Source organism: Pseudorca crassidens, chromosome 7, assembly GCF_039906515.1.
Source record: "Pseudorca crassidens isolate mPseCra1 chromosome 7, mPseCra1.hap1, whole genome shotgun sequence".
Lineage (NCBI taxonomy): Eukaryota > Metazoa > Chordata > Mammalia > Artiodactyla > Delphinidae > Pseudorca > Pseudorca crassidens.
The window spans coordinates 19264805-19283664 of NC_090302.1; the positions used below are offsets into that span (position 1 = coordinate 19264805).

The following is an 18860-nucleotide window of genomic DNA, read 5'->3' on the forward strand; positions in this document are numbered from 1 at the left end:
GGGGTATCTGAAGCCAAGCTGACTTCCCTGAAACAGACTTCTAGAGCTAAGAGTTGGGCCAGGTGGACACTGCTTAGGCACTGATTCCCACTATCAAATTTTACAGGTGGGAAACTGAGGCCAGAGAGGGCCAGAGACTTGAGGAAATCGCACAATGAGTAAGAGGCAGTTCCATGACTAGAACCAGGCTGTTTTCCTTCCGTACATGCACACATCCTCCCCCTTCCACACACGGCCTGCAATGCCCTTTATCTGACCTACCAATATAAACCAGTGGCAAGGCTGCTGAGATAGAATTTCCATGTTGATGGGGCAGATATTCACGTCTAGGGTGTTGCTCACCGGCCCCTGGGGAACTCAGACATCAGGAGGCCAGGAAATTGCTATGGGGGCCATGAGTACCCTTGCAGACTAGACAGAAGTGATAACCAACAAGGGTGTAATTTCTTAATGCATAATCACTAAGATGATCACTAAGAGTGATAGAAAGTCAGGCCCGTAGGTTGCCTAGCATCTTTGCCTCAGAGAAAGGGTGGGTGGTAGATGTAATAAAAGTGGTGGTCGGGGGAGAGGCAGGGGCATAAGTCATTTTATGAGAGTTGTCTCATATTCCTGAAGTGTAAACTACTATATCCTTCTTACAGATACTAAGAGACTTCAGAAGGCTAAGTAACTTGCCAAAATTATTCATAAAGCTAGTGAGAGGCTGAAAAGTGACTTCACAGAGTGTGTCTGTCTCCAAAGCCTTAGTTTCCCACTCCCCACCCACTCCTTAGACCCCAAGAAGACAATATGAGGTTCCATGGAGGTTTAGAGAAGGAGGAGCTTGACAAGGGGGGTAGATCCAGGAGAATTTCATGTGCCTCCACCACTTGACACAGGTCTTAAATGAAGAATATGATTGGTACAGGTGGACTGGGGAAGGGCGTTTCAGCTGGAGAGAACACAGGGATGGGAAAGCACAGTGCATGCTTGGTCCACCAAGCGGTGGTAGGATGAGAACCTCACGTGAGGGAAGTGGAGCAGAGACAGATGGGTATGAAGGATGGCTCCCTGCAGATGGAGGCAGACACAGCTAGTTTACCACCCAGTGTCCTCTGATTTGGTTCAATGAGGCAAAGTGCCCAGTTCAAAATCCCCCCGCCCCCTCCCAGACATTCTTGCAACTAGAAGTAGTTGTAAGATCCAGTTCTGGCCCATGAAACATGGGCAGAATCCAATGGCTGGAGCTTGTGGCTAACCTCTTTGGAAGGAAATGCCCCCTTTGGCATTTGGTCTTTCCTTTCCTGGCACCTGAAAACAGCTGTGACGCCTATAGGAGGAGCAGCCATCCTGTCACCTGAAATTGAAAGCAATATTCTAGAGCTGCAGATGCGAGGGCAGAAGGAAGGAGCCTGGGTCCTCGATGACTTTGTAAAACTACTTACTTTATAGTGGAGACAGATGGAAACTCAAGTAGTCTGACTCCAGAACCCACTTTACAGTTAATTTGACCAGTGTCTCTGGCCGGGGGTTGGGGGAGGGTGGTCTCCTTTCATTGGAGCTCAACTCTCAAATGACTCTACGTAGGAAGCCTTGCCTGAGCCCCAGAAGAAATCAAGAGGCCCCCATTTTGTAGGTTTGTGGCTCACAGGTCTTTTCCCCCAGGCAGTTACCACAATTATTGGTGCCACTGTTTGTATAATGCCTGTGTCCATTACCAGATTCTGAGCTTTGCAAGGGTCTAGTCAATATCTCTATCTCCATTTGTCTATATCCACATTCACATCCCTATCTATATCCATATCAATATCCACATATCTATCACCTATCTATCTATCTATCTAAGACTATTGTGTCCCTAGTGCCAGCACAGTGCCATGTATGGCATAAGTCCTCAAGTCTTTGCTAAGTAAGTGAATAAATGAATGAATGCATTGAACGAAAGCCATGAGTAGAAACGATATCTTCAGGCTCCTCCATTTCCTTTATTTCTACTGAGAAGACATGGATAAGCACGTTGGAGAGTCCTTGGTTCTTTATAAGAGCACCGAGAGCTCCGAGGATTCGGGGGCTGATTATTCAATGTGTCGTCTCTCCAGGGACTTCCTCTGAGCACCACCTGGCTTCTTAGGGTGCAAACCGATCCTAAGGGCATGTCTATTTCCCTCTTTAGGAGAGCTCTGGTGGAAAAAGGTTGGTCCCGCCTGAAGTCTGGGGATCTGGTGGGTGTGATTACTGAGAGTCTTGCTCTCTGCCGTTGCCCTGACTGTCCCCCACCACTGTTCGATCCCCGGGGCTGGTGGCAGAAAGCAGCAAGGCTTTCTGCAGCTCTGAATCAGGGCTGCCTTTGCATCATGCCCTGTCAAAGCCACATCAAAGGCTCGAGGTGGGTTGCCGGGTCTACACTGAAAGTCCTCGGGAGCCACAGCTCAGGGAGGCTCGGGGTTCCTGAGGCAGCCGCTGGCTACCTGGGGGACCAGGTACTTTCCTGAAGAGAACACATCATTTAGCTCTTCCTGTGATTTTACTGTAAACTCTTGGTTTATTACGCATCTAAGAGGAAGGACGGGGAAAAGAAAGAGACACAGATACAGGGGACGTTTGATCTGAAAGAAGCGCAGCAAATAACACCAGGTTCTTACATGTTCAGAGCAGTGAGACACAAGCCCCCTTCTGAGAAGTGGAGACCAAGGCCCAGAGAGGGAAAGTGACTGCCCGTGGACCAGGAGGCTGAGAGGCAGGAAGAAAAATCCAAGCCTCATGATGCTTTGCCCACTGCTCTTTCCACACATCTGGACAGCCACTTTTCCTGAGACCCCCCAAAGAAGGAGGGGAGGCAGCTTCATGCACTGAGGGCCACATAGCTCATGGCAAAGTGCACTTAGATGTCCTCCATTCTACCAGGTGCCAGTCACTGCATTGGGCATCTTGAAAACACAGAAATGAAAAAGCCAAGGGCTCTACCCTCACAGAGCTCCCAATCCAGTGGGGGAGACAGCTACACGCACAGCTCAAGCCAACGCCACGCGCACTGGGAGAAGGACTAGAAGGGCACAGAGGAAGCATGGAGGGGGAGGATGGGAGAGATATGGTAGACTGGGAATCAAAAAAGGTCTCCTGGCCTTTGGGGTGACCGTGTGTTCACTGGAGGAAGAAAAGTCCCTGCAAGCAGAGGGATACACACGGCAAAGGCCTCAAGGCGGGGAAGTACGCGGTTACATACTGGTGAGTCAGCGCTCTGATGACTCTTAGCTTGTTTGCGGGTGACAGTTGCAGAGAACTAACTAGGAAGGTAATTCCAACCAGCCCTGAAACCCCCAAAGCCAGGAACCTGGGCTTGTTCATGTCCGAGTGCCCAGTACAGGGCTGGGCACAGAAGAACCAGGCACTGAACGAACAGCATTGGGGCCTGATTGTGGAACCTTTGGGCCTTAATGAAATGTACAAGAGTGTGAACAACGTCATCTACTACTACCTTGGAGTTTGTGTAGAAAACCCCCCACAAAGACCACTTACAAAGCAGTACCTATCAAATACCTTATATTCTGAAGCATGAACATTCTATGTCAAGACTTGAGGGCAGGTGGCCAGACTGACCCCGTCACTCACCTGCAGGCTTTAAGAAAGGGCTTGCAATTCATTCTTCCAGAGGATGAAGAGATCAAAGAACTGGAGCCTTTATAGAGAAAGCATTTGCCGGGGTGCTTTGGTTTCCTTCATCCTCATCCCATCACAGGGGAAGGGAGGGGAACGCACTTCCCCCAACCTCAATCCAAATGAAGGGTCTTTCCAGAGGCTACACAGAACGTTCCACCCGAGGCCCCTGGAGTGTGATGGGTTTGAACTCTGGAAGGGAAGGGAAAACTACCTACTGGATCCTTCAAATCTCAACTTATTTTATACTTCGTATTTCTGAAATTGAACATAAATAGGACATATTTACATTCAGAACGTATTTGCAGCACGGTTTTTTCACTCGTTGGAGTGATTTGTAGATTTGCCCTTGCTGTCGTATTTAGACCTAGTTCATTCAGTTTTAATTGCTATAGGATATGCCATCATGTTTCATTTATGCATTCCTTTATTCTTTTTTTCTAAACTACAAAAGGAATGGATGATCAATACAGAGAACTTGGAATATAAAAGAGGGGATTTTTTAAAGCCTATTACACAGTGGTGATTTAGACGAATCAGTCCTAGAAGCAGTCTGCAGCATGGAGGCTGGATTGGTGAGGCAGAAACAGGAGGCAAGAGAGAGAATCCTGGTTTGAGTTAACAATAACCTCGGCACACAAGTGATGACTGGGAGCCAGGCTTCACAGCCCGATTTTGCTCAGACTGCAAACCCCAAGCTCTTTTTCAGGATGTCATGTAATATATCAGCAACAGGGTGCCTGTCAAGACACCAAACAGGGTGTCTGTTGAAGAGATGGATTTTAAAGTTATGCTAGTCATTCTTCTATTTAGATATGGAAAAAGAAATTGCTTCAAAAAACACCTTCTGGGACCCCTGAGTTACATAAATGTAGGTGACACTCAGGGGCAAGGAGAGTCAGGAACTGCATCTTGTATCATTGCGCCAGAGCTGTTACTTCCGCAGACCAATTGTATACAAGGCAGCTTGCTGAGAAAGAGGGATCAAGTTATATAAGGGGTACAGGGTGGGTCTTCTGGGAGAGAAGTGACAAGAGGACTCCACTGCTGCTCACTGAGATTTGATCAGAGGTCCAGGGAAAGGCAACAGACACCAGGAATAGAATTACCTTTAGGAAAAGGAAACACAAGCTAGCATGCAACACAGGGAAAGCTGGTTCAAGTGCAGTACTCAGGTAGAGTGAAGTGAGGTGGGCACAATTGCCTGGGCTTAAGAATGTAATTAAAAAGAACCATTACTCTGGAGACCAAGTAAGATTTTCAGCCTGGACAAGGACCTGGACCAGCAAGCACATTACTGCAGACAGGAAAACTAGCCACAGGGCTCTGCAGGACTGATCTACAACAGCTTCACTGTGTGGCAGGAAGAAGCAGGTGCTCAGAACCCAGTTTTCTCTCTGGGCTTGCAATTTATTAAAGAACTGATTCTCCTAGAACTGAGTAAGTATCTAAGGTTCCTAGAAAATCTGGAGAAGTGGCAAGAGTATTAAAATGAAAAGGAGGGCTTCCCTGGTGGCGCAGTGGTTGAGAGTCCGCCTGCCGATGCAGGGGACACGGGTTCGTGCCCCGGTCCGGGAAGATCCCACATGCCGCGGAGCGGCTGGGCCCGTGAGCCATGGCCGCTGAGCCTGTGCATCCGGAGCCTGTGCTCCGCAACGGGAGAAGCCACAGCAGTGAGAGGCCCGCGTACAGCAAAAAAAAAAAAAAAAAAAGAAAAAGAAAAGGAAATACTTCCTTTCCTTCTAGTGGGAATGTAGGCTAACAAGCAATAATGAGTGTGACCTTATTCATATCCATCACAGGTTGTAGGGATTTTAGAAAAACCTTTTCTCCAGTCTATCAAACTCTATTTTCACGTACTTTCCCCAGTTCATATTTCGAAAGTCAAAAAAAGTGGGAAGCCATTGCCTAAAGCCATCCTCACCCACCACCCAAAGATAGCCTTAAAAAAGAAAAAAAAAAGAATATCTACCTATTTTTGTGAATTTCATGCATGTCTCATTGAATTAACATTGGATTATGACATTCTTAGATTATTTGATCCTTGGAATCAAAATATGGAAGTGGCAGAGGAAAAAAAGAAGCTGAAAGCATTTAGCTCTAGGAACTGTCTGATATTAACGGAACTCACTTCTAGTACTGATGCTGTCCTACCCGACGGGGCTAATCTACAAATCCCAGAAGGCTCTCCTTGCTCAGATGGAGTAAGGCAGAATGGAATTTATGCAGGTGAATGCGAATTCTTGCTCTGCTATTGATGAGCTCTGTGACCTGGGGCAAAATACGTAAACTCTTGAAGCTTGTCATGGGTACAATCACACAGACTTTCTACTAGTAATATCAGTTCTGGGTATTTTATGAGATAACACTTACTAGAAGGTGGTGGGAACACAGTAAACAGTGGATGCAGGAGATGTGTTATCCATCTTTTCCTCCCTCATTCCTGCATTCCTCTGACTCCACCCTGGAAAATCCAATTTGTGGATTACAGGCTAGGCATGAGGGATGGTGAGTAGCTGTGGCACGCATTCCTACACGTTCCCCCAAGGGATGCTCTCAGCGAGTGTACCTATCACCCACGCAGCCCTGGGGGAACTAGGCTGCAAGTTGGGGTCTCCAGCCAGGTCCCTGGTGCTGTGCGAGGCCATGGTACTCTAAGATAAGGTGGAGATCCCCAAACGCCTATATCTCTGCCGCAGGCAATCCCATCGAGCTGAATAGCTCCAGCATTCTAATTGGGTGTGGGAGTTTATGTTAATAGATGCTAATATCAGTTTGAAAAATTGAGAGGTATTCTCATAATACCATGTATTTGAACTGTCTCCTAAACATGCATATATGCATTATCTCTTTTGGTCTTTCCAAAAACTCATGAGGCTCGCTGGGCAGGTACAGGTATCTCACCTTAGGAGGTAAAGAAACTGTAGCTAAAAAGTGAAGCATTTTGCTCACGGTTACAAAATTAGTAAGTAGTAGAAGTGAAGCCAAACCCAGAGGGTTCATCTTTATAGAGACATATTGGGTCAAGGGTATCCTCAGTTTTTATATCCATCCATGTCTCTGGGTATCAGCAGTATGACTTATTTTAGTGCCTGGTCATTGTGTCCTGTCATATGCCCCACAGGTTACCCATCCCATCTCACTGCTAAGTGCATTTATTAGTAGCCATGAGATTGTTAAAGAAATGCAAAGGGAAAAAAAAGGAGAAGTAATCACAATTCTTTTAATTCATACTTCATGTTAACACTTGCTACAAATGATACACTCCCAGCTCTGTAGTAGTTTTTGAAGCCAAGATCCTGGATATCCCAGTATATGCTAGGAGAGAATTATATTAACTTATTATTTCATCTAAAATTAAAACAGCAAGTATTCTGATGAACAGGAAGACATCTTCATTAAGAAAAACATGTTAAATATGGAAAAGTATAAAAACGAAATATTCCATAATTCCAAAGTATGTATGTGTGTTTGTGTGTATGTGTGTTTCTGTGCTTTCCTTCTTTTCTCTGCTTATGAAACTTGTGACCCTGGGCTTCCCTGGTGGCGCAGTGGTTGAGAGTCCGCCTGCCGATGCAGGGGACACGGGTTCGTGCCCCGGTCCGGGAAGATCCCACATGCCGCGGAGCGGCTGGGCCCATGAGCCATGGCCACTGAGCCTGCGCGTCCGGAGCCTGTGCTCTGCAACGGCAGAGGCCACAACAGTGAGAGGCCCGCGAACCACAAAAAACAAAACAAAACAAAACTTGTGACCCTGACTCTATTCCACTTACACTCACACTCTGTGGGCAGGAGAATCATAAATCCTACTGTTACCTCCTTTCTACTTACAGAGTGCAGTGTGGGGACACCATGACTAGGAATCTTATCTGGCCAAAGATGCCGAAAAGCTGCTGTTTCAAAATTTCCTCCTGGTCTTTTCGTAAGCATCACTGGGTCCATGCTTTATGATGGTACCCCTTTCTTTAAAAGTAGACAGGTTCTGGGGGACTGCCAGTTCCCCCAAAGAGACCTCCATTTATCAGGCAAAGTTGAGTTTTTACTCGTCACATAAGGGACAACATCACCTTGAGAGGGTTCTAGTGTATCTCAGAAAGGGGAGGTCAAGGGTGTAGTCAACAGTGTAGGATAGGAAAGTCCTGAAGGGTGTGTTCATGAGTAAACAGTTGTTTGATGAGCAAGAGTGTTTGCCCTGTTGAGTAATCTACTGTCCTGAGAAAGGTGATATTTGCCCAGGTGAGCATTCAATCATCCTGAGCAGAATAAGCTGCTGAGGTTAAATGAGGTTATTTACTGGTTTGCAGCTTTATCTTTCTGGGGAAAAATTTTCTGGAACAAATTATAAAGTCACGTTGGGCCTCAGCTTCAAGTCCTGATCACTGAGCTCTAGAAGTGCAGGTACCTCCATCCACCCTGGAAACCAGAGGATGAACCAAGAGAGGAAAGACTGCTCTCCATCCTCACCGAGCCCTGCTCCCATGATGGGAATGCTCACACAGTGGGCTGCCTTAGAGAATTAATATCTGTATTAATATGAGAGGATGAAGATGTGTTTGAGTGGTGCGTGTGTGTGTGTGTGTGTGTGTGTGTGTGTGTGTGTGTGTGTGAAAGGAGGGGGGTGGAAATCAGGAAGAATCCTCAATTTCTACTTCTCACTGGCAACAATAATTTAATAATCATCAAACTTGGATATTCACCAAACTGGAGGAGGGAGTGTATGGTTTAGCTCCCAGAGGGACATTTGGCAATGTCTGGAGACATTTTTTGCCATCTCAAGGGGGAGAACAGTGTCATTGGCATCTAATGAGGAGAGGACAAGGACGCCGCTCAGCATCTTGCAAAGCACGGGACAGCCCAGCCCCCGCCTGCAACAAAGCACTGTCCAGCCCACGATATCAAGTGTGCAGAGGTTAAGGAACCCTGAATTATAAAAAAATAAAGGTTCAGGGCTTCCCTGGTGGCGCAGTGGTTGAGAGTCCGCCTGCCGATGCAGGGGACGCGGGTTCGTGCCCCAGTCCGGGAAGATCCCACATGCCGTGGAGCGGCTGGGCCTGTGAGCCATGGCCGCTGAGCCTGCGCGTCCAGAGCCTGTGCTCCGCAAAGGGAGAGGCCGTGGCAGTGAGAGGCCCGCGTACCGCAAAAAAAATAAATAAATAAATAAATAAAGGTTCACTCAGGACATACGAAGAAGGAGGGCAGAAGCAGGGACCAGGAGACAGGAAAGCAAGGACAGGGAACATGAAGACCCTCTGGAAAGCAGTCAACTTAAAAAGTGGCTTAGAACAATATCGTACATACTGTTAGTAATCCTTTATAATGGTCAGCATTGTAGTGAAGCACCATTTCTGTTTAACATTCTAATATTATGGGACAATTATCTATCAGAGAGGACGGGGGGTACCCAAACTCACACAGCAATGTAGCAGGAGAGCTGGGTCTTGAACTTAGGACATCTAATTGTTTACTCTTCCATGCCATGCACTGTGCTCAGTGAGCTCATCCAATTACAGTCTATAAAAATACATTCCAGAAGATCTATTGCATAAATTAACTATTCTCCTTTGAATCCTGGAGATCAGTATCTCCATTTGCCCGTATAATTGGTGTTTTAAACAGCTTCCATAAAACTCCAGTGATCTGTGTAAACTACCCATGATGCAATAGCGGTTTACTTGAGCAAGAGACAGTCAGTCATAAAATAAAAGTATCAATGACATCTTGCTGGTGGCATCAAAACAATAAAATATAATCCTAATGTCACTTGCTTCCTCCAGCCCTTTAAAATCCAGATAAAGTTGACTCAAATCACTAACTTCATGCTCCATGGAAAAGCAAAGCCTGTAAGATTTCTGCAGATTTCCAGGGAGGGATTGCATTCTGACGTCTCCAAATCTGGGTTCCTCATTTTTCAAGTGCTGTTTATTCCACATTGCTACAAACCAGACAAGAAATCCAGCCCTTCCTCAATTCCTACATACACTTTCACACACACGTGTGGCATCTTGCACAAAGAGCTGATAAGTATAGTATACTTACTTGAATATTTACATAGGAGATAGGAAAGGGGTTACATACCAACAACTTCAAATTGAACATTAAAGATCTTCCTTGTGAAGCTTTCCTCTGGCCACCCTGCCACAAGGGAATTCCCATGGGATGTTTTTCCCAGGGTCACCTGGAAGCGGTAGAGGCACTCCCTCCATGTACTCATAGACCAAGGGACGTGGAGAGCAAAGCACTGGTTTCATTGCAGCCCTAACCTGGCCCCTCAGCCAGCCAACCTGAGCAATGGCGACTCTCAGAACCTGCCAGTGGCTCTGCCTTTACCCCATGTAGTCCTCAGTCACAGACCAGCTCTCTAGTCCCTCCTTCCCCCCACCCCCGGCTCCCTTATATGTCCCTGATTTCTCCTTTTCCTCACTGATACAGAGATAGAGACATATCTCTAAATTCCTCTTAGGTTCCCAAGTTGGACAGTTTAGCCCGTTTTTCTTTTGCTTGAGCTCTTACCAACCCTCTTGGAGTCTTACCTGCCACTCAGAGTGACTTGACATGTGAGCTTTCCAAATAAGAAGAATCCCTTGATAGATGAATTCTGGCACCAGCTATTAAGACAATAAAAAGTTTATTGAGTTAGAAAACAAAAATATACAATACCTCCAAGACATTTTTTTCCACAGAGGAAGATACATAAATATACCTCCCTGAAAAGCTGAGGCCAGGAGTGGAAGAGATCATAAAGTCCTGTCAAATGCCCCATTCAGTAGCTGTCACTCTTTGATCCACCTCCAAGAAGGGCCTGACCAGCCTCTGCCTAATGGAGAGTCATTCTTTGCCAAGGCAATTCTGACCCACTGCACCTGCCATCATTGGACCTGGTTCCATCATAGGATGAGGGACAGGTGATACTTTTTAATGGCTCCCACGGCACAGGTGCAAATGTTTTAGCAAAGAATTTGAGAGTCTTCACTCCTTGGAAGCCACCTAAATCTCTAGCCTTCCCTCTTCTCTCCCCTACACACTCTGGTTTTCATGCCTCTGGCCTTTGTATATGTTGTTTTTCCTGCCTGGAATTCTCTTTGTCATGTTTCTAAACCTGGAAAAGTTCTGTTCATCTCTAAAATCCACTGCAACTTCCCCAGGTAGAGTAGTTCAATTGCTCCTTTGTTTTCCTGGAGGTCTCCTACATATCTTTATTATATAGCACATAGCAGACCATACTGGAATGTTTTGTTAAATCCTCAACCTTCCCCTACTACATAAAAGAAACTTCATCATCTATTTCTCCAGCTTTTAGCACAAGGCCTAGGCCACTGTGCATAATATACATTATTACTGAATTACTGTACTGAATTACTGTACAAAAACTGTATCCCCTCTTTGACAGCCTTCAAATGCATGAAGACAATGACCTTGCCCATCCTATTCATCTCTTCGCCACCGAGACTCCTAGAATCTTTGACTAATCCTTCCTTCACATGGACCCTGGCTCCCCCTCCATCTTTGTCCCCCTCCCTTGTATACGCTCCCATTTCCCAAGGTCACTCTGACAACTGGGACACAATGTCATACTTTCAGGAGAGCCCTGCAGGTTCTCAAGAACTGGCACCTGGAGGAAGAAGTGCTCATGTAAATATTCAGGACTGCACTCCCCTACAAGAGCAGGGATAGGGGTCCTCAGATCAGGCAGGGCCAGGCTCCTAGACCTGCCTCAACATTAGACGGGGCCCTTGGGTACATTTGCCACACACCTGGCCAACTCCAGAGTCCTCACAGCTCTGAGCTCTGTCCTGTGCACTCTACTTGCACAACTGCCAACTTCCAGATTTTTTTCTGCATAGCTGGAAGGATATTTACATTTTTTAAATAAAATTTTGTCATCTCACACATGCCATTTTGTAAACTGTTTTTCCATGCAAAAATCATGCTGTACACAAGTACCTTTCCAGGTTATTAAAGACACATCTAACATAGGGATTCTTAACATAATGTTCCATGGACTGACTTTAGGAAAATTGAGATTTCTAAAATTGAAAGTTGACGTTTATGTGTATGTGCATATATGGCTTTTTATGGGGAGAAGATCTACGGTTCTTGGAGACTCAAAAGCGTCCATGAGCCAAAAATTAAGAGCAACCCATCATCACTTTTATTGGACACACAATATTCCACTATACGATTGTGCCACGCTTTATTTTAAAAATCCCCTCTTGTTGGACATCTAGGCTGTTTCCACTGCATTGACACTACAAGGAATTCTTCTCTGGCTCTTCCTGTGGACACAGGTGCTCATTCATTCATTCCTTCAGATGAATCCCAAGAAGAGAATTGTTTGCCTAAAGGACATGAACCTTCTGAAGGCAATTCTCTGGTTCTTATTTGATTCCTATTTGAAGGTTCTAGCCCTTGGTTTTTCAAGTCCAACTCTGGACCATCTCAAGCGCTGCTCTGAAGCTCCCCCCCAGTGCAGCATCATCTCAAGTCTGCCTTCATCCAGTCACCCTTCGCTCCAGTCAAGTGACTTCATGGCGAGCTCCTCTGGTTTCTCTCAGCTACAGGCAGCCTCCCTGAATGGATCTGAGACAGACCATTGGACTCAGTCTCTACAGACTTTTGCTCAAGCTACATCTCTGTCACATACTATCTGTGAAATCTTTGCCAATTCACTCAACTCCTCTGTGTGACTGGAGATGATCATTTTTGCCCTAAGAATAAGTGTCTCATTTTACAAGTGAAAAATGTGACCCTGACATGATGTGACTTATTCAAATAATGACCTTCTTTGCACTCCAGGCTCTAGAAGGACACGTGAGGATTTAGAAACCGAGGCATCCCTTGGAATTTCCTTATGAACTATCTTGGCATTTCCCTACTTTCCACCAGAGGCGTAATGAAAAGCTTCAAATTTCCAAAGAGACATTTAATGATGTGAAATTAACTATGTGAGTCACAAAGCAATTCAATTCTGGATTAACTGATTGAGAGATTATTTCAAACCTTCTCAAAAAGGGGCGGGGGAGGGGAAGACTAATCGTTTTCAAACTGAAACCTGAAACCTTTAGGGAAAAATCTCCATGTGCTCTTTTCCACCTTCTTCTCCACAGTGAGTTATGTCTGCCAAAGCACTAGCTGAAAGCTATGGGGTGAGCCCTGAGCCACAGGAACGCATCTGCAGAGACAGGTAGCTGGGGAGACAGAGGAGAAGTTCTGAGTCTCTAGGCAGAGCTTCACTCGTAATGGCAAAGCTCTAGCCTCACAGCCTGGTGTTCTCTAAACAACCCTACGTGTCCCAACATGACAACGGTATTACCTGCTTTAGGACTGCACTAGATAGAGTATAGGTTTGGCCGGTGTAACATAGACCCAAATTGGCAATGGTACAAGCAGGGTTATGTGTTAGTTCTCTTTCCAGGGCTGAGATGATGCCTCCATGATTATCAGGGCAGCAGATCACAGCATCCACTGGACTCCACTGCCTGTGCTGCTTGGACCCACTTCTTCATATTAGTTCTGGAAACATTCCTTCAGGATTCTAAAAGGTTTATAGGGAAGCTACAGCCCCGACCATCCTGCTATTTGTCTTGGGGCTTTAAGTCAGTCATCAGTCACTGCTCCACTATGCATTCTAGATTTTCCCTCACCCTCAGCTAGAAGTTAACGGCATGACCCATTCACCCATTCATCCTGGAAGAGTCTGAGGCCATGGTCACCTGCCCTCCTTAGACTGTGACTGCTGCATTTGTCCATTTACTATCAAGATGGGGTAGAAGAGGGCTTCCCTGGTGGCGCAGTGGTTGAGAGTCCGCCTGCCGATGCAGGGGATACGGGTTCGTGCCCCAGTCCGGGAGGATCCCACATGCCACGGAGTGGCTGGGCCCATGACCCTGTGTGTCCGGAGCCTGTGCTGCGCAACGGGAGAGGCCACAGCAGTGAGAGGCCCGCGTACCACAAAAAAAAAAAAAAAAAAAAAAAGATGGGGTGTAAGAACACCAGCAGAATGCCGAAGTGGATCACCTGGAGGCCAAACATTACTTCTTACCGTTACTGAGCACTTTCTCCTCCTTATCAAAAATAACTATCTTCATCAGGATGGTGACTCCTCTTCTTGCATGATGTTCCCCTGGGACAAGGAGCCCAAAGCTCCCTGGAAACAGTAATAAACTATATTTCAGTGGTCTCTCTCCATGTTCCCTTAAAAGTATTCCCTTTTGTTAACCAAGACCTCCAAACACTCAGTGTTCAGATTTTCCATAACGCATGCATAAATTCTCCAAGTGAGGATACTCTCACTGCTACCTCCCTTGGTTACCAGTCCATATATTCTGCCTTCTGAGGGCACAGTGACATACAAAGATCATTGATTTAGAATATACACTGCAGCCTGGAAGATGACACATCATTCTAACACTAATGCCTCAACTGTGTCTTCAACAAGCCATTCCATCACTCTATTAGGTTGGCAATTTCTGGATGAGTGGAATGTGATATGATAAGTGAATCTCCAAAGCCTCTTTAACTGTAAAGTGGGTCCCCCCTCCCCCAGTCTGACACACTGTTACATGGGATCCACTGGCAGTGAATGGTACAGTCTTAAAGCTCCCAGATAGTGATACCAGGTGAGGCCCGGCAGGCAAGAAAGGCAAAGCCACACCTGACCTATGTACCTATTCCTGTCAAAAGGAATCACTGCCCCTTCAAAGTGAATCTTCCTAGGGTTTATCTCCTGCCCCCTAGGAAGAGCGTGTATGTGTTGTTAACACCTCTAACGTACTTGACAGTTCTTACATATATGGTCCAATTATCACGACATCATGAATATAAGTGTGATATTCTTCCTAATGTTCAGACAGTTCAGGTTTCCTCGGAATATATTATGACGGAGGGAAAGAGAGCTAAGATAGCCCTGGGGCATGACTAATGTATACTATTGTATGTTCTAAGTGAATACAAACTGTATCTCACTCCCTTTTCTGATAGGGATGGAAAGAACACATTTGTCATACAAGTGGCCACATTCCATGTATCTAAGACCCTGTTAATGACCCTATTAAAGGTACCACATGTTGTATAACAGCTGCAAGTAGAGTTCCATCTAGGCTGAGTTTGCAGTAGACTCGATCATCCTCCAGGAACCATCTGACCTTTGTAGGGGCCACACTGATGAATTAATGGCGATAAGGACAACCAACCCTATGTCCTAGGTCTTTAAGGTGACACTGATCTCTGTCACTTCCCACAGCATGCTATATTTTGTTGACAATACAAGGGAAACTAGAAAACATTTTGAATGGAACGACCATAGTACAACATATGAAAATTTGTAAGAAACAGATGACACAGTGCTTAGAGGTGAAAGATTACACAATTAATTTTAAATCCTTTTAATTTTCTAATGTAAGTATGTAAAGGTAAAATTTCCCTCTATGTTCCAGTTCAAATGCTGTCTAGTTTACTTCGTATTATCTTTTTGGACCTATGGATTATTTAGAAGTATGTTGTTTAATTTCCAAATATTCAGGAATTACCATTTTGTTACTGATTTCTAATTTAGTTCTGCTATTGTCAAATAATATACTCTGCATGATTTCCATACTTTTAAATTTACTGAGAACTGTCTCATGGTTCAGCACACAGTCAAGTCTATCTTGGTGGATGTGCCATGAGTTCTGAACAGAATGAGTATTCTGCTCTCGTGGGTAGAGTGTTTGATAAATGTCATTCAGGTCAATTTTGTTGATGTGTTCAATTCTTCTATACCTTTAGTAATTTTCTGTCTCATTTCATAGGAAGAGCATGAAGAGCTCTTTGTAGGAAGAGCAATGTTAAAGTCTCCAAATATAATTGTGGATTTACCTAATTCTTCTTTCTGTTCTGTCCAATTTTGAATCATGTATTTTAAAGCTCTCTTAATTGGGTAGTTTAGGATTATGTCTTCCTAATGAATTACCCTCATGTTCCTATAAAACGTCCCTCGTTAGTCTTGATAATATTCTTTGTTTTGAATTCTACTTTGTCTGGTATTAATATAGCCAATTCTTCTTTCTTATGATTAGTATGTGCACATTACATCTTTTTTCAATACTTTGAATTCTAACTTATCCGTGTCTTTGTGTTTAAAGTGATTTCCTTATAAGCAGCACACAGTCGGTCTTGCATTTTTATCCAGTCTGGACTGATTTCTGCCTTTTAATGGGAAGTTTACCATTTATATTCAATATAATTAATAATATAATTAGGTAAATTTACCTTCTTGTTATTTGTTTTGGATTTGGCCCAAACGTTCTTTGTTCCCTCTTTTCTTTTTCCCTGTCTTCTTTTGGATTAATTGAATATTTTTTATCTTTCTAGTTTAATTCCACTATTGGGTTACAAGCAATACTTCTTTGTTTATTTGTTTGTTCACTAGGGTTCACAATATGCGTCTCTAACTTATCACAATCTACCTTCAATTAATATTATACTACTTCACATATAAATTAAAAACCTTGTAATAGTATACTTCCATTCACCTCCTCATGTACTTTGATAAATTTTATCATAAAATTTATTCTCACATAGATTAAAATCCACAATATATTGGTTTGATTTTGCTTTCAGTAATCAATCATTTTTACAGAAACGTAATATACTTAAATTTTAAAATTATGTTACATTTACCATTCCTGGAGCTTTTCATTTCTCCCTGTAGATCCAAATTTTCATCATTCATTTTCCTTCCATGTGAAGAACTTCTTTTTTAACATTTCTTGTAATCCAGGTCTGCTAGCCAAAAATTCTGTTTTTTTTTTTTTCTGAAAAAGTCTTTGTTCTGTTTTCAATATTGAAGAATATTTTCGTCAGATATATAAATCTAGTTTTACAGTTTCTTTTTTCTTTCAGCATCTTGAAGACGTTTTTCTATTCTTCTGGCATGCATGGTCTTTTTTTTTTTTTTAATTTATTTTTGGCTGCATTGTGTCTTCGTGGTTTGGTCTTAGTTGCTGCGTGGGCTTTCTCCAGTTGCCGCCAGCGGGGGCTACTCTTCATTGCCATGCGCAGGCTTCTCATTGCGGTGGCTTCTCTTGCTGCAGAGGTTGGGCTCTAGGCGCGCGCGCTTCAGTAGTTGTGGCATGCAGGCTCAGGAGTTGTGGCGCACGGGCTTAGCTGCTCCGCGGGATCTTCCCGGACCAGGGATCAAACCCATGTCCCCTGCATTGGCAGGCAGATTCTTAACCACTGCGCCACCAGGGAAGTCCCTGGCATGCATAGTCTTTGATGAGATATTGGATTAATACATTTATTCCTCTATACATAATTTTTTTCTGGCTGTTTTTAAGATTTTTCTCTTCATCTCTTGTTTTCAGAAATTTAATTAATTTAATTAATACGCGTTTTGTGTGTTTTTCTTTGTGTTTTTCCAGCTTGAGATTTGATGAACATCTTGGATCTGTGGATTTATATTTTTTAATCAAATTTGTAAAATTCCTTGTCATTATCCTTCAAATGTTTCTGTATACATATGAATTTAATATATGACAAATGTGTTTTTTAAGTCAGTGGCAAACATACATCCTATGAAATAAATGGTTTGGAACCTTTATTTTTTTCCTCTACTTCACTCCATTCACAAAATTAACTGCTTTTATATTAACAACCTCACGTAAAGAACAGAAATATAAAAGTTTTCCGTGAAAATAAAAGGATTAGTTTAAGAACTTAGTGTAAAATATTCAAGTTATTGCCCTAGCAAAACCTGTATGTATTTATACAAAAATTACTGGCCCTGATTACACTTAACTATTGGCCAGCTGGGCAGGCACCCCCCCAGCCATCCCCCAAATCAGATCCGCCATATGTGATTGTGTGGTTTATGACAACTGTGTTCCAAATATTTTTTTTATCAGCTGTTCTTTGAAATAAAAATGATGAAAATCATGTGTTTCTTTTAAAAAAATGTTCCCTTGTATCTGGTTCAACTGCAACATATAGTAAAACAATAACAATAATGTTTTAAACAAAATAGAAATCTATTTCTCTCTCATGTTAACATAGCAGTTCAAGGTTTATACAGAGGCTTGAATATCATCAGGTACGCAGACTCCATCCCTCTTACTGCTTTGTGACTTCCAGCTTGTGATCCAAGCTCCATATATCTTACCCATTTATCTATTTTATTTTAGCCAGCCAGGAGGAGAAACAGAGGAGAAAATCACGCCCCTCCCTTTAAAAATATTTCCTGAAAAAATGTCAACACTAATTCCATTTATACCCTACGGACAGAATTTAATAACATGGCCATGTCTAACTACAAGGAAGTCTGGGGAATGAGGTTTTGTCCCGGGCTACGGTTTCCAGGTAATTTTCAGGTGCTGCATTACTGAAGGAGGAGGACAGATATTAGGGGACAAATAGCCTTTCTGTATTGCTCATTCTTTCCTTCAACAAAACCGTCTGGCCACCAATATATAAGGTACTAGTAACAGACTCTAAGAATGAACTTACATACAGTCCCTCCCACATGTAACTAAGAACATGTACCTTTTATTCCCTGCCTACAGCCTATTTTCAACCAGTTTTGTGTGTAATTATATTTTGCTGGTTTAGTTCCTACGAATCACCATTACTAAGCTCCACATAGAACTCAGCACTACATTACGCACCATGAGAGATCCTTGAGTGTTAGAACGAAAGAAAACTTCAGAGATCATTTAATCCTTTGTGGTTAAGAAAACTGAGGTCCAGAGAGAAGGGACTTACCCAAGATGCCTGCTTCAATCTCTCTGCTGGCAGGGACTCAGATATCTATCTCCAATCACCACACAGTTGGTCAGGACTCTGCAATTCAAGAAGTAAAAGCTGAGCTTCCCTCAGGATTCCCCTGCTGTGTGAGTCACAGAGAAAAACCCCTGGGGACAGCCAGCAATTAGCAAAGCTGCTGCTCTAAGAAAGCAGCTTGCTAGGCACTTGAACTTCTCACTATTAAATGGGAATTGATCCCACCTAGACTGCTAAAATATCTTTCATACCAGCATCTGTACCTGGAAAGAAACCAGTTAGCGGAACGTGCTGGATTTAACACCATAATCCAACACCAGCTGTGTGTCCTTGAGCACAGTGCTTAACCCCACTGAGTTTCAAATTTCTTACCTCTAACTTGGAGGTGATCATCCCTATACTATTGTACTAAAAGGATCTAGTGAAATACCATAGATAATACCTTGAGCACAATACCCGGTACTTGATAA

The 18860-nt window shown here is 43.7% G+C and overlaps 1 long non-coding RNA gene across 1 annotated transcript in view; it reads right to left on the bottom strand.

Annotated features, from left to right (window-relative positions):
• The window catches only part of LOC137226980 (uncharacterized), a 40059-nt gene extending 21599 nt beyond the window's left edge, over nucleotides 1–18460 (bottom strand). Inside the window, exons 1-4 of the long non-coding RNA XR_010944638.1 lie at nucleotides 18373–18460; nucleotides 13676–13780; nucleotides 10167–10241; nucleotides 6010–6100 (exon numbers count right to left, since the gene is read on the bottom strand). This is a non-coding gene — a long non-coding RNA (uncharacterized lncRNA). The remainder of the gene's footprint in view (nucleotides 1–6009; nucleotides 6101–10166; nucleotides 10242–13675; nucleotides 13781–18372) is intronic.
• Nucleotides 18461–18860: the final 400 nt, after the last annotated feature.